Source organism: Bufo gargarizans, chromosome 2 (assembly GCF_014858855.1).
Source record: "Bufo gargarizans isolate SCDJY-AF-19 chromosome 2, ASM1485885v1, whole genome shotgun sequence".
Lineage (NCBI taxonomy): Eukaryota > Metazoa > Chordata > Amphibia > Anura > Bufonidae > Bufo > Bufo gargarizans.
Genome location: NC_058081.1, coordinates 603707887 through 603722411, shown reverse-complemented (window position 1 = coordinate 603722411; position 14525 = coordinate 603707887). Strand labels below are relative to the sequence as shown.

The 14525-nt window shown below is 46.1% G+C and overlaps 1 protein-coding gene across 1 annotated transcript in view; it reads right to left on the bottom strand.

The window, feature by feature from the left end:
- SPA17 (sperm autoantigenic protein 17) overlaps positions 1 to 14525 on the bottom strand; it is a 102178-nt gene that overhangs the window by 69399 nt on the left and 18254 nt on the right. The window contains exon 2 of the mRNA XM_044281971.1: positions 6404 to 6570. The gene's annotated coding sequence lies outside the window, so the exon portion shown is untranslated. The remainder of the gene's footprint in view (positions 1 to 6403; positions 6571 to 14525) is intronic.

Below are 14525 nucleotides of genomic sequence, written 5' to 3'. Positions count from 1 at the left end.
GCCTTCAGTGACGTTTATCCCACAATGAGTCCTTTTGATAAGTAACGGTCTTTTCCCATCAGATCATCTTCTTGTCACATTACAGCCATTTTTAACCCTGTGACTGTGTGACCGGCGCATTCATCCTTGCTTATAACCCTCATACGTGGTTGCTTCACTGTGGGGCTGTATCACAACCCTTATTCCTTGTAGCAGGAGGCGGCTCGTGGATATCCTAAAGCTCCAGTGCAAACATCACATTGGGGCTCTCCACATGTCTGGCCGACGACTGTCTATCCATCCTATTGTGAGCATCAATACTGTGCAATTATTACATCACTCTATCCCTTTTCCATCTCCATATTCTGCTGCTTTCCCAAGTGGCTGGTAAACAACTGGTCCCCAAAGTATCAGGGCTAGAAAGGAGAATGCTCCCATTCACCGACAGCAAGTAGAGATATTGAAATTGGCAAAGAATTGAAAAACAAAGGGGGGGATTTATATACCCAGGGCCCACTCGAGGAACCCTATAGCTACATAGAAATATTAGGGTATGTCCACATAGGACATAAACCCTGAAGATTTGTCGCACGCAAATCTATGGCGGAAAATCTACGGTGTTTCGGCAACTGCAAAGTGGATAAAGTTCTAAGAAATCTCCTCCACATGCATAGAATAAAATTCACAGTATGAAAAGCAGTGCAGATTTTCAATCAGCGGCATGACTTGGGGTGATTTTGCTGCTGCAGATTTACATGCGGACGGACTCTCAACTGTTCTTTTTCTAGGGCTTAACACATGAACATTGACCCAAACTGTATTGTGCCCTGCCATACCGCAAAACTGATCACAGGGTCTGCAATCCAGGTCCCCCCCAAACATTACAGGGAAAGGAGCTTCAGCATTAGGCAAGTCATGCGCCCCATTTTTTTTTTTTATTCACTCAGACACAATGGCTCCTCTATATGACGGCTGTGCCGAACCCAGATCCAGCCATATGTACATGGATGACGGGGATGCAGAAGTCATAGGAGCACCGTGGCCCCTTCAGTGTGATGATCGGCGGGGACACTGGACGCCCACTAATCGGACATTTATGGCCTAAATTCCAGCAGGAATTAATAAGCTGCACTGGTAGCAAGATGATAATTTGATGGACACAGCAATGTAGAGAAAGCAGATAATGGGGTAGATATTACATGCAGTCCTATGTAACACCACAGATAACGGTTATAACTCTCTGAGTACAGACAATGTAGTAGATGTTACTTGCAGTCCTATGTAACATCTCAGATAGCACAGTGGTAACTCTTTGAGTACAAGTAAGGGCTCATGCACACGGCCGTTGCCCCGCCGTGGCCGTATTGCTGCCCGCATATGGAGGGTCCGCAATACACGGGACACCGGCCGTGTGCACCCCACATCACGGATGCGGTGTGGAAGCATGGATCGGAACCCTGCGGAAGCACTACGTAGTGCTTACGTGGTGTTTCTAGCCGTGCCTCCGGACCGCAAAAAAGTAGTGCATGCACTACTTTTTTGCAGTGCGGACTGTCGGATGTGGATCACAGACTTCATTCAAGAATGGGTCTGCGATCCGCCCTGCGGTCGGTGCACGTGCATTGCGGACCCCAAGTTGCAGTCCGCAGAACGGGAACGGAGCCCTTACGTTCATGGGCATGAGCCCTAATGTAGTAGATGTTACTTGCAGTCCTATGTAACATCTCAGATAACACAGTGATAACTCTCTGAGTACAAGTAATGTAGTGGATGCTACTTGCAGTCCTATGTAACACTACAGATAACACTGTGATAACTCTCTGAATACATATATTGTAGTAGATGTTACCTGCAGTCCTATGTAACATCTCAGATAACGCAGTGATAACTCTCTGAGTAAAAGTAATGTAGTAGATATTACTTTCTGCCCAATGTAACACTACAGATAACACTGTGATAACTCTGTGACTACAGATAATGTAGTAATGTTACCTGCAGTCCTATGTAACATCTCAGATAACACAGTGATAACTCTCTGAGTAAAAGTAATGTAGTAGATATTACTTTCTGCCCAATGTAACACTACAGATAACACTGTGATAACTCTGTGACTACAGATAATGTAGTAATGTTACCTGCAGTCCTATGTAACATCTCAGATAACGCAGTGATAACTCTCTGAGTAAAAGTAATGTAGTAGATATTACTTTCTGCCCAATGTAACATCACATATAACACAGTGATAGCTCTTTGAGTACAGATAATGTAGCAGAATCTACATCAACCACAGAACAGTTGCCATACTTACCAGGCAAACAGCGGGTCCACACTATACGGGCACTGGCCGCTTGTGCACCACATCACGGATGTGGACCCATTCACTTGAATAGGTCTGCAATCCTAAAGGTGTGGTGCGGAATGGCGGCACGGAACCCCACGGAAGCACTACGGAGTGCTGCCGTGGAGTTTCTCTCCGTACCTCCGCACCGCAAAAAAATAGAACATGTTCAATTTTTTTGCGGTGCTAATAGAACACGGACCCATTCAAGTTGAATGGGTCTGGATCTGTCTCGGCAGCCGCACGGATAGTGCATGTGCATTGGGGGCCGGAAAAAAAAATGCAGACAGCACACGGATCTCATCCGTGTGCCGCCTGCATCGGTGTGGCTGCTCCGCAAATTATAAAACATGTTGCATTCTTGTCTGTTTTGAGGACAAACATAGGCATTTTTCCAATGGGACAGTGAAAAGTCAGGATGCATATGAACTGCATTTAATTTTGCGGATCTGCAGACCACAAAACAGTTACGGTCGTGTGAATGCACCCTTTAACTTATGCCACTTTCGGGAATGTCTGCAGCTCTCCCAGGCTGGCCCACCCCCAGGCAGCAAATTAGTCTCCTGTATGTGTGCGCGCATGTGATCATCACTGTCACACACACACAGAAGCAACACAGTCCTGCCTGAGGCTGACCTGGCTCCGCATCCATCCGCCCCTCACTCCTCTCTGCTTACTCTCAATGAGCAGCGCAAAAACACATAGGCAGCACTGCTGAAGGGCCTGGGCATTATAACTAATCGGCGCTATGCTCACAGCACTGTAAATGGGCAGCGGACAGGAGGTCATGTAACAGATGGCCCACCGGAGGATCCTCCCCTGCTCTGCTGGGCCAGTGCGATGCTGATCATCCTTCTACACTGTGTTTTTGGCATCAGAAATTGCCACAACGGGGTTTTGCAAATTTTTAAACACCATTGTTACAAAATTTTGACGCAACTGGTGCTTTTACGCCACTCTGACCAGTTTCCGAAAAGGGGCATGGCGATATTGTGAGTGTGAGTGAGGCCATAGTCTCTAGCACATTCATCATTTACTCCCAAAACTGGCGTAAATGATGCCTGAAACCTACGTCCGAGCTGGAGTCTGGCGCACAGACTGCCGGAAGAGACATTTATGCTGAATTATTACGACCGGTGTGTGCTTCTCCAGTCTTGATGGGCCCTGCGCTGACGGAGGAGGCATTTCTTTAATAACAAAGTGCAGTATAAATGAAGTGCATCCTCCATAGATGTCAATCATCATTTACACCAGCTTCTGGCATAAGGTCCCTTTCAGACGAGCGGGTTCCACACTCCGGACTCGCAGTGTGAGTATGCGCCAGCTCCCGTCCTGACCTCCCAGCACTGACGGGTCGCATAGCATTATATTGATTTATGATGCTATGTAACCCTTAGGCCTCTTTCACAGGGGTGTCGCGGGTGAGGGCCGAATGCGTTTAGGGTGAATTGCGGGAAACCCGCGCGAGTAGGCACGCAATTGCAGTCAGTATTGTCTGCGATTGTGTTCCGATGTTCAGTTTTTTCTGCGCGAATGCAATGCGTTTTGCATGCGTGTGAGAAAAAACTGAATGTGGTACCCAGACCCAAACCCGGACTTCTTCACTGAAGTTTGGGTTTGGTGTTCTGTAGATTATATTATTTTCCATTATAACATTGTTATAAGAGAAAATAATAGCATTCTGAGGGTTAAAAAATAAAAAAAAACATAACTCACCTTATCGTCTTTTTTTCTTCTTCTTTGAGCACCTGCAAAAGGACCTTTGAGGTAATCGCACTCACCACGTGGTGACGTCAGTGCAGGTCCTGCTGAATGAAGATAGAAGGATCTTCTATCTTCATTCAGAAGTACCTGCACTGACGTCACCACGCTTACCACGATTACGTCAAAGGTCCTTTTGCAGGAGAGGAGGATGCTGGCTGCGCGATCAAGTGGATGAGGTGAGTTATGTTTTTGTTTTGTTTTTAACCCGTCAAGGCACATTTTACTTAGCATTCTGTATTAAGAATGCTATTATTTTCCCTTATAACAATGTTATAATGGAAAATAATACAGTGAATAGACTTTGATGGGGTCCGGGGTTGCTCATCCCTATCATCTCCTAGCAACCATGCATGAAAATCGCACCGCATCCGCACTTGCTTGCGGATGCTTGCTATTTTCACGCAGCCCCATTCATTTCTATGGGGCCTGCATTGAGTCAAAAACGCAGAATATAGAGCATGCTGCACAAGTGATGCGTGAAAATCACTGCTCATCTGCACAGCCCCACTGAAGGTAACAGGTCCGGATTCAGTGCGGGTGCAATGCGTTCACCTCACGCATTGCACCCACATGGAATTCTCGCCCGTGTGAAAGGGGCCTTAGAGTTCTGGAATGTATTGGATAACACTGACAGCATTATCTCAGTGTTATCCAATACATTCCAGCACTGTAAGGGTTACATATCATAATAAATCAATACAATGCTATGCGACCCCCGTCCCAGTGCTGGGAGGTCAGGACGGGAGCTGTCGCATACTCACGCTGCAAGTCCGAAGTGTGGAATTCTTTCGTTTGAAAGGGGCCTAAATGTTCTGAGGCTGATGGCCCCGCCCACACTCTATGTGACAACGTCTGTGCGCCGTTCTGGATAAAGCTGAGATAAAGTCTCCTGTAAAGCTGCAAAATGTTCCTCATTATATTCCTGACAGATGGAGCTGATTTTTATCAGCCTTGTGCTTGTTTGGTCTTCTCCATAAGGCTACTTTCACACTTCCGTTGTTGTTTTCCGGTATTAGGCTACATTCACACGTCAGTATTTTCCTATATCCCGATTTTCGGTCCGTTTTTTGCGGATCCGTTGTTCCTGAAAATGTTTCCGTATGTCAGCCGTTTTTTGCGGATCCGCAAAAACCGGAAACATGTATAAAGTTCAATAATCAAATAAAGTTGTTTGGATTTCTTTGAAAAAAAATTGAAAAAATAAAATAAAATAAAAATTTGTTATCTGTTTCCAGGAACGGATTCTGCATGAAACGGATGACATACGGAATGACATCCAAATGTCTTCCGTTTTTTGCGGATCCATTGACTTTGTATTGTACCAGGATCCGAATTTTGCGGACAAGAATAGGACATGTTTTATAGTTAAACGGACATGCGGAACGGAACAACGGAAACGGACAGCACACATTGTGCTGTCCGATTTTTTCCAGGACCCATTGAAAATGAATGGGTCCAGATCTGCTCCTGATCTGTTCCGCAAAAAACGGAACAGATCAGGAAAGAAAAAACGGACGTGTGAATGGACCCTTAAGATCATTAGGATGTCTTTCGTTCTGGCAGTATTCTGTTTTGTGACAGGACACAAAACCTCTGCAATCTGCGGTTTTGTGTCCGGTCATAAAAACTGAAAAAAACTGATCTGGCATTGAAAACAATGTAAGTCAATGTTGACGGATCCATTTTTTTAGGAGCCTAAAAAAACTGATCCGTCACCAATTTACTTTCGATGTACGTAGTGACAAATCCGTTTTTTTCCATTTTGATTTCACACAACCACATCCTAACGGAACTGATGCATCCTGATGTGTAAAATCAAAACGGATCCGTTTAATTACAGTATTGAGATCCTCTGCCGGATCTCAATACTCAAATTACAAATGCAAATGTGAAAGTAGCCTAAGAAGCTATGATCAGTGACTGCAGCTGAGCTGCACTGTCTATTGGAGGATGAAGTAGTCTGCAATCCACCTCATGTCTTATCTGAAGCTCAGCTCTGCACCTCCCTCATGCTTTACACTGCAGCTCTGTTCTGAAGAGTGCCAATCATAAGCAATGTAAATCTCTTTATAAATCAGTACTGTTGATAGACTGCATACTATTTACTTGTATTATATAGTAAGATACAATAATGCAATAGAAATATATACATACAACAGCTATACCATTAACGGCATTTACCTTCTATGATGATATAATTAGTATAGGATAAGATATAATGAGAGAACTGCAGAGTAATACGGGGTATATGCATTAGGTAATATAGCACTATGCTGCTACACATAAAACTATACTGTATACATGACACAGGGTTCCCGGTACCTGATCCACGACTTCTTCTGCTTATAGTCAGTTACTCAGGTGGAAGCCTCTTCCTTGTTACTATCCGTTTCCAAGACAACCGGGCGATCACGTGACGGATGTATGGGGCGGGACATGGCTCAGAAAAGGATTCACAGACTGCTTTGCTTTCAAACTGTGAGGCGTTCCTGCTGATATTATTACTGGACATTATAATCCTGCACCAAAGGTACATTATATATATCATAACTCAGTACTAGTGCAGGATATGTATATATATAATAATCCAACATTAAAGGTACATTATATATAGTATAACTCAGTACTGGTGCAGGATATATATATATATAGGTCAAAGAAGTAGGACTGCACTCCGGAATTGTGATAAAGCGTCCTACTTCTTTGACCTATATTATTGGGGATTGCCGTTGCCCTACGTTGGACCCTGCACCCACACCTGGGTTGGTGCTCCCGCTGGACTTTTTCCTTACATATATATATATATATATATATATATATATATACAGTACAGACCAAAAGTTTGGACACACCTTCTCATTAAGGTATCAAAACTATGAATTAACACATGTGGAATTATATACATAACAAAAAAGTGGGAAACAACAGAAAATATGTCATATTCTAGGTTCTTCAAAGTAGCCACCTTTTGCTTTGATTACTGCTTTGCACACTCTTGGCATTCTCTTGATGAGCTTCAAGAGGTAGTCACCTGAAATGGTCTTCCAACAGTCTTGAAGGAGTTCCCAGAGATGCTTAGCACTTGTTGGCCCTTTTGCCTTCACTCTGCGGTCCAGCTCACCCCAAACCATCTCGATTGGGTTCAGTTACGGTGACTGTGGAGGCCAGGTCATCTGGCGCAGCACCCCATCACTCTCCTTCATGGTCAAATAGCCCTTACACAGCCTGGAGGTGTGTTTGGGGTCATTGTCCTGTTGAAAAATAAATGACGGTCCAACTAAACGCAAACCGGATGGAATAGCATGCCGCTGCAAGATGCTGTGGTAGCCATGCTGGTTCAGTATGCCTTCAATTTTGAATAAATCCCCAACAGTGTCACCAGCAAAGCACACCCACACCATCACACCTCCTCCTCCATGCTTCACGGTGGGAACCAGGCATGTAGAGTCCATCAATTCACCTTTTCTGCGTCACAAAGACACGGTGGTTGGAACCAAAGATCTCAAATTTGGACTCATCAGACCAAAGCACAGATTTCCACTGGTCTAATGTCCATTCCTTGTGTTCTTTAGCCCAAACAAGTCTCTTCTGCTTGTTGCCTGTCCTTAGCAGTGGTTTCCTAGCAGATATTCTACTATGAAGGCCTGATTCACACAGTCTCCTCTTAACAGTTGTTCTAGAGATGTGTCTGCTGCTAGAACTCTGTGTGGCTATGACCTGGTCTCTAATCTGAGCTGCTGTTAACCTGCGATTTCTGAGGCTGGTGACTCGGATGAACTTATCCTCCGCAGCAGAGGTGACTCTTGGTCTTCCTTTCCTGGGGCGGTCCGCATGTGAGCCAGTTTCTTTGTAGCGCTTGATGGTTTTTGTGACTGCACTTGGGGACACTTTCAAAGTTTTCCCAATTTTTTGGACTGACTGACCTTCATTTCTTAAAGTAATGATGGCCACTTTTCTTTACTTAGCTGCTTTTTTCTTACCATAATACAAATTCTAACAGTCTATTCAGTAGGACTATCAGCTGTGTATCCACCTGACTTCTCCACAGCGCAACTGATGGTCCCAACCCCATTTATAAGGCAAGAAATCGCACTTATTAAACCTGACAGGGCACACCTGTGAAGTGAAAACCATTTCAGGTGAACCATTTGAAGCTCATCAAGAGAATGCCAAGAGTGTGCAAAGCAGTGATTAAAGCAAAAGGTGGCTACTTTGAAGAACCTAGAATATTACATATTTTCAGTTGTTTCACATTTTTTTGTTATGTATATAATTCCACATGTGTTAATTCACAGTTTTGATGCCTTCAGTGTGAATCTACAATTTTCATAGTCATGAAAATAAAGAAAACTCTTTGAATGAGAAGGTGTGTCCAAACTTTTGCTCTGTACTGTATATATAATAATCCAACATTAAAGGTACATTATATATAGTATAACTCAGTACTGATGCAGGATATATATATATATATATAGAGAGAGAGAGAGAGAGAGAAAGAGAGAGAGTTTAATCCTGCACCAAAGGTACATTATGTATAGTATAACTTAGCACTGGTGCAGGTTATATATATATATAATCCAACATTAAAGGTACATTATACAGTATAATCAGGGGTGTAGCTAAAGGCTCATGGGCCCTGGTGCAAGAGTTCAGCTTGGGCCTCCCTTCCCTCAAACCTTCGTGCTGCATGAGGCAAAAATTGAAACTGCACCCCCCCCCCCCCCTTCCTCCTCCATACCAAATTCTTAACCTAACCCCTTCTGTTCAGCCAGAGGTGTAACTTGCATACACTTTCTATAATATCAGTGTCTTCTTATGTGGCACAAGGGTCTTTGGGCCCCTCAGGCTCCTGGGCCCAGTAGCAACTGCTACCTCTGCACCCCCTATAGCTACGCCCCTGAGTATAATCCGGCATTATTGCAAAAAATATATATATATCGTTTAATCCTGCACAGTGTGCTGTCTGCATCTTTTGCGGCCCCATTGAAATCAATGGGTCCGACCACACCCGTTCCGCAATTTTTATGCAGACCCAAAAATATGGTTGTGTGAATGTACCCTAATACTGAGGCACACTAACTATCACTAAGCGAACAGATTAAGTCTGAATGTCGATGCACACTGTGATACTCTCCCTGCAGTCAACCTCTCCAAAACTGTCCTATTAACAGTTTGCAGCTGTCCCTACACTGTCCCTAGCGCATGCGCACTTGTCACGTCTCTTCCTATGCTCAGCTCATAGGACAATGGTGGAGACCGCGCTGGATGAGGCATTTATAGGGCTGATGGATGGCGGATCTGCGGATTGGCTGGCTGCACAGCATTATGGGTGATCTCGCATTCCCAGGCTTCTTACTTTCACTTTGTAACACGTGCAGCCGCCATTTCAGGAAAAACTGATTTCTTACCACAAAGCGCAAGGAAATTCAACTTGATTGTGAACTGAAGTTTTCCTAAATTTCGGTCTGAATTCTTCGATTCGCTCAACACTAATCCTGAGGACAGGTCATCAATATCTAAATCTTGGCAAACCACTTTAATTTTTAGAATCAGGGCCCCTGCATCACCCTGGATATCCTAGCAAAATTGGGTGAAGGGAGGGATTTTATGTACCGTCGGCAACTCGGCACTCCACTAGTGTGAACACTCACTTGCCACATGGCAGAGCAACGCACATCCTTTGCTCTGTCTCATTGAATAACACTACAGTCATCCACTCCCCGGCCTGAAACGGATGATAACAGGAGCAACAGGTTGTATTCACCTTTCCAAGACCTCCCGACCTTGTGAAAGGCCTAAGGAGGGACAACAGCAGCAGTGTCGCTACAATTCTTTTTACACCAAGTCATGCCTCCAACTCCACCCGACGCCTAACTATACATGCCCAATCCTCCTTCAGTGCCATCACTCAGTAGGCCTCCTTAGTACCCTACTAAATAGTTATTTCCCTTTACTGTCCACACAGTAGCGACGTTCGCTTAGTGCCCCCACACACTAGTTATGTCCCCTTAGTGCCCCCATGCCCCCACACAGTAGTTATGTCCCCTTAGTGCCCCTACACAGTAGCGACATCCCCTTAGTGCCCCCACACAGTAGTTATGTCCCCTTAGTGCCCCTACACAATAGCGACATCCCCTTAGTGTCCCCACACAGTAGTTATGTCCTTTTAGTACCCCTACACAGTAGCGACGTCCCCTTAGTGTCCCCACACAGTAGTTATGTCCTCTTAGTGCCCCACACTGTAGTCATGTCCTCTTAGTGCCCCACACTGTAGTCATGTCCTCTTAGTGCCCCACACTGTAGTCATGTCCTCTTAGTGCCCCACACTGTAGTCATGTCCTCTTAGTGCCCCACACTGTAGTCATGTCCTCTTAGTGCCCCACACTGTAGTCATGTCCTCTTAGTGCCCCACACAGTAGTCATGTCCTCTTAGTGCCCCACACAGTAGCGACGTCCCATTAGTGCCCCCACACAGTATTTATGTCCTACATAGTAGTTATGTCCTCTTAGTGCCCCACACAGCAGTTATGTCCACTTAGTGCCCCCACACAGTAGTTATGTCCTCTTAGAGTCCCCACACAGTAGAGACGTCACCTTAGTGCCCCCACACTGTATTTATGCGCTATTAGTGTCCCCACACAGTAGTTATGTCCTCCTAGTGTCCCTACACAGTAGCGACATCCCTTTAGTGCACCCACACTGTATTTATGTCCTCACACAGTAGTTATGTCCCCTTAGTGCCCCACACAGTATTTATGTTCTCTTAGTGCCCCACACAGTAGTGACGTCCCCATAGTGCCCCTACACAGTAGCGACATCCCCTTAGTGTCCCCACACAGTAGTTATGTCCTTTTAGTGCCCCTACACAGTAGCGACGTCCCCTTAGTGTCCCCACACAGTAGTTATGTCCTATTAGTGCCCCACACTGTAGTCATGTCCTCTTAGTGCCCCACACTGTAGTCATGTCCTCTTAGTGCCCCACACTGTAGTCATGTCCTCTTAGTGCCCCAAACAGTAGTCATGTCCTCTTAGTGCCCCACACAGTAGTCATGTCCTCTTAGTGCCCCACACAGTAGCGACGTCCCATTAGTGCCCCCACACAGTATTTGTCTTACATAGTAGTTATGTCCCCTTTGTGCTCCACACAGTAGTTATTTCCTCTTAGTGTCCCCACACAGTAGTTATGTCCTCGTAGTGCCCCACACAGCAGTAATGTCCACTTAGTGCCCCCACACAGTAGTTATGTCCTCTTAGAGTCCCCACACAGTAGAGACGTCGCCTTAGTGCCCCCACACTGTATTTATGCCCTATTAGTGTCCCCACACAGTAGTCATGTCCTCCTAGTGTCCCTACACAGTAGCGACATCCCTTTAGTGCACCCACACTGTATTTATGTCCTATTAGTGTTCCCACACAGTAGTTATGTCCCCTTAGTGCCCCACACAGTATTTATGTTCTCTTAGTGCCCCACACAGTAGTGACGTCCCCATAGTGTCTCCAAACAGTAGTTATGTCTTCTTAGTGTTCCCACACAGTTGCTATGCCCTCTTAGTGCGCCACACAGTACTTATGTCCTATTAGTGCCCCCACATATTACTTATGTCCTATTAGTGTCCCCAGCCAGTACTTATGTCCTATTAGTTTCCCCACACAGTAGTTATGTCCACTTAGTGCCCCCACACAGTTGTTATGTCCTATTAGTGTCCCCACACAGTAGTTATGTCCTCTTAGTGCCCCTCTTAATAAAATTTAAAAAAAGTTATACTCACCTAGTCCCATTCCCCCGATGAATGGAGCACATCCTGCTCCCAGCAGCAGGCGAGATGTGGTGACGTGATTGCACCTGATGAGCTGAGCTGGGGAGCACACAGGCTGATTCACCATCATAATCTCTGTGCTCTTATCATGGACAATGGAGGCATATCGCTAGAATATGCCCCCATTGTCTTATACGTGCGGGTCCCACCACTGGGACCTGCACCTATATTGAGTACGGAGCCCCGATAGTGAAGGTGGGCGCACTGCGCATGCGCAGCCGCCCTCCATACATTTTCTATGGGGCCGGCGAAAATAGCTGAGCTCTGGCTCGGCTATTTCCGTCGGCCTCATAGAAATGAATGGGAGCGGGGGGCCGCATTCGCGGTATGCTCCCATTTACTTCTATGGGGATCACGCGCTGCAGGACGGGATTGCCCACCGAAGTGACTCAACTCATTCCCGCGCGCCCACAAGTAGCGGGACAATTACAAGAGGGGTGGGGAATAGCCAATTAAAAAAATATTTTGAACCAAAAGGTGTTATGGGGGCTCTGTGGATGGCACTGTTATGGGGGGATCTGTGGATGACACTGTTATGGGGGGATCTGTGGATGTCACTGTTATGGAGGGGATCTGTGGATGGCACTGTTATGGGGGATCTGTGGATGGCACTGTTATGGGGGGATCTGTGGATGTCACTGTTATGGAGGGGATCTGTGGATGGCACTGTTATGGGGGGATCTGTGGATGGCACTGTTATGGGGGATCTGTGGATGGCACTGTTATGGGGGGATCTGTGTATTGCACTGTTATGGGGGGATCTGTGGATGGCACTGTTATGGGGGGATCTGTGGGTGGCACTGTTATGGGGGATCTGTGGATGGCACTGTTATGGGGGCTCTGTGGATGGCACTGTTATGGGGGCTCTGTGGATGCCACTGTTATGGGGGCTCTGTGGATGGCACTGTTGTGGGGCAGGGGGAGTGTTGTATCTTACACAGGACTGTATGCTGGAGGGGCTGAAGGGGGCCATAATTATTACTATAATACTACAGAGGTGGTCATTATAATAATAATACAGAGGGGGCCATTATATATTATAGTTATACAGAGAGCATTATACTTATGGGCACTACAGGGGAAGGGGGACGTCTGTTATCTGAGGATGATAGTAAAGTGAGGCATCTAAAACATTTTCTGCGAAACTTTGCAGAGACGAGACGTGGCTGAAAGAAGGTGTCATGATGGTCCTATCTCCGAATGAGGACGTTGAGGAAAGTCTACATCACAGGAGATGTCACTGGATGTAACAGGTATGGTGCTGTATTCTCCTGTATATTTCATAGCAATGTATGTTATGTCCATTGTCCATCCAAATATCTGTTTCACGGTAGGGTAGGGGGAGGGGGTATATAGAATTTGTCCCACACTGCCTCAGCCTGGCCCCAGACTTGAGGTCACACTGTGTGTGTCCTGAATTCTGGGGCCTCACACCCATCTACTACAGTATCTGTACACAGAGAGTTATTACTGTGTTATCTGTGGTGTTACATAGGACTGCAGGTGACATCTACTACATTATTTGTAAAAAAAAAAAAAAAAAAAAAAAAAAAAGGGGGCGTGGTCACAGGTTGGGGGGGGGCGCAATACTTGGCTTGCCCCGGGTGCTGGCTACCCACGCTACGCCACTGAGTAAACGGAACACCGGCATCTGGTTCTGTAATGGCAGCGGGCCCGGTGCAGTCACTGTATTCTATTACACCAGGCCCTGCTCACTGTGTAATACTAATATTCATATGTGAACAACTTGAAATCCTCTGCGATCCTCTCCCTCTGAGCTCTCTGCACTCACAAACTCAGTAGCAGGCCGGGCGGCAGCGCAACTCACTGACGTCACGCCTCTGCTCCTCCTACTTCATTCATAAAGTGGGAGGAGCAGGCGCGTGACGTCAGTGAGTTGCGCTGCTGCCCGGCCTGCTACTGAGTTTGTGAGTGCAGAGAGCTCAGAGGGAGAGGATCGCAGAGGATTTCAAGTTGTTCACATATGAATATTACTATTACAGTGAGCGGGGCCCGGTGTTATGTTATTCTGGGGCGGGCCCCCATCCCGGCCGGGGCACCTGCAGTGCTTCACTATATGCCAACTTTCTGTTATCCCACAGGTGCCTTAGTGTACTGATAGTGGGGACCTGATTTACTTGCCTGTGTCAGAAACCTTGGATGCCTCGAGATTGAAGAGGTATGACCTCCTGAATAGGGAACGCGCGGTCCCTCAAAAACGCATAACCAGAGAAGGAGGGGTGGACCCTACCCATAGGCGGGGAGGAGAGCAGCCAGCTAGAGGTCATAAGCCTGTGCAAGCCAGCGAGCGGTGTCTTTTCTGAAGGGGGTTACATCGTGCGAATGTGTTTGGAGAGACCAGGAACCAGCTGACCTCACTGCCCCCACGTGACTGCAGCCAAGGACTATTCCACCATTATAACCCAAAGGAACTTTCATCTTACCCGGTAACTGACTTTTGCTCTGCTTAACCCTGTTGTACCAATATCGCCTGAATCTGTAACCTCCGACCACTGTATATATTCTCTGTGTATATTGTGTTATATCTAGTGCGCCCTTAAGGCGATTAAATATATAATTTAATCTTGTGCTGTTCTGGTATCTCGATCACGAATCCCCATGTCCGT